This window comes from Cyprinodon tularosa, unplaced genomic scaffold, assembly GCF_016077235.1.
Source record: "Cyprinodon tularosa strain WSP-4 unplaced genomic scaffold, ASM1607723v1 ctg1290, whole genome shotgun sequence".
Classification (NCBI taxonomy): domain Eukaryota; kingdom Metazoa; phylum Chordata; class Actinopteri; order Cyprinodontiformes; family Cyprinodontidae; genus Cyprinodon; species Cyprinodon tularosa.
In genome coordinates this window covers 3,513-5,268 of record NW_024038104.1, presented here as the reverse complement: position 1 = coordinate 5,268, position 1,756 = coordinate 3,513, and positions in this window count along the sequence as shown.

Genomic DNA, 1,756 nt, shown 5'->3' with positions numbered 1-1,756 from the left:
ACTTGAAGCATGCTGGCACTATGGATTAGTCCAGCGAGGTGTTAACAATGTCTGTAAAGACACCAGCCAGCTGATCTGCACACTTCTTATACAACCGCCGAGGTATGTTATCAGGCCCTGGGGCCTTCCTCTGATTGACTCTCCTCAGAATTTTTTTTCACTTCAGCTACGTCCACGTTTAGTGCCTTCTCCTTCTGGTGTGGAACAGCTTTCACTGCTGGAGTGTTGTTTAGTGCTTCAAACCTTCCAAAGAAGTTGTTCAGCTCATTTAGGAAGTCAGTGTTTGCTGCATCTACCGGGGGGAGGGTGTGTTGTAGTCTGTGATCATCCAAATGCCTTTCCACATCCTCCTGGTGTTGCTGTGATCTTGGAAAACATCATGGATCTTCTGGGTGTGGTTCTGCTTAGCTGATCTGATTCTGTTCTTGGTGCCTCTTTATCACCAGACTTGAAATCTGAGTTTCGTGCTCTTAGCGATTTCCAAACCTCTCAAATTTATCCAGGGTGGTTGGTTGGCCCAGGTGGTGATGTTCTTTTTGATACTGACATCCTCAATGCATTTGTTGATGTAGGCTGACACAGTCATGGCATACTCATCAATATTTAAGAAGTTGTCATATGTTGCTGCAGTCTTGAAGATGTTCCAGTCAGAGCTCTCAAAACAGTCTTGGGGTGTTTCCATGGCACCCTCAGACCTGGCTCTGAACTCTTTGACTGTCGGTTTAGCTCTGATCAGTTGGGGCTTATATGCAGGGATACGCATGACATACAGGTGATGTTGAAAAACCCCTTCAAGGTTTTTCTTGAGTGCAGGTAACTTAACTGAGATGGAGTGTTATAAAAAAATTCTGGACAACAAAGCTTCGATTCGCCTTTGCAAAGAGAGAAGAGCATCAGCAGCACGCATCTGCGAACAGCAACTCTGACCCCCCCCCCCCCCCCCCCCCCCTGCATCTGAATGCATCTTTGATGTTAGAGTAAACCAGGTCTAAAGTTTTTTCACCCTGAGTTGCAAAGTCCACATGTTGGTAGAAATGAGGGAAAACAGTCTTCAAGTTAGCCTGGTTAAAATCCTCAGCAATGATGAAAACACCCTCTGTGTGCAGATTGGAGCTCAGAGATAGCCTGGTATAGAGTCTTCATGGCCTCTTTAGTGTTAGGGGGCACATAAACAGCAGTAATGCTAACCACACTGAACTCTCTGGGCAGATAAAACGGCCTGCAGTTAAAAGTTAGAAACTCGATGTCTGGAGAGGGGAAGCGGGAGACTGATCTAGCATTTTAACAGCAGCTGTTGTTGATGTATTACACGGTATTGACGGTAGATCCATTTTGTTATGCAATGAGCGGATGTTGGAGATCAGGATTGATGGAAGCGGAGGTCTGTGGGGATTTCTCTCCGTCTCGCACATCTTTTCCTTCGGCAGTTACGTTCCACTGTTGTTTTGTTTACATTCGTCCGTAGCACTCGCAGCTTTTTAAATGGTCAAAAATGTCTTAATTTAAACATTTTGTGCCCGTAGCTTCAGCAGGTGTTGGCGATCATAGATGCAGTTTTGATGTCCAGTCTGTATCGTATTAAGCGGAATATTTTGTGAACTTATTGAAATTGTCGACAGGAGCCGTTCTTGGTTGCTGTTTTGTAGCGCCGCCATGGCAACCCAAATAAAGAGATCTGTTTTGTTTTCAAAGTGTTCCTTTAATTTTTTTGAGCAGTGTAAATATATACAGTGTTGGCAAAGTTCTCTTTCTACGT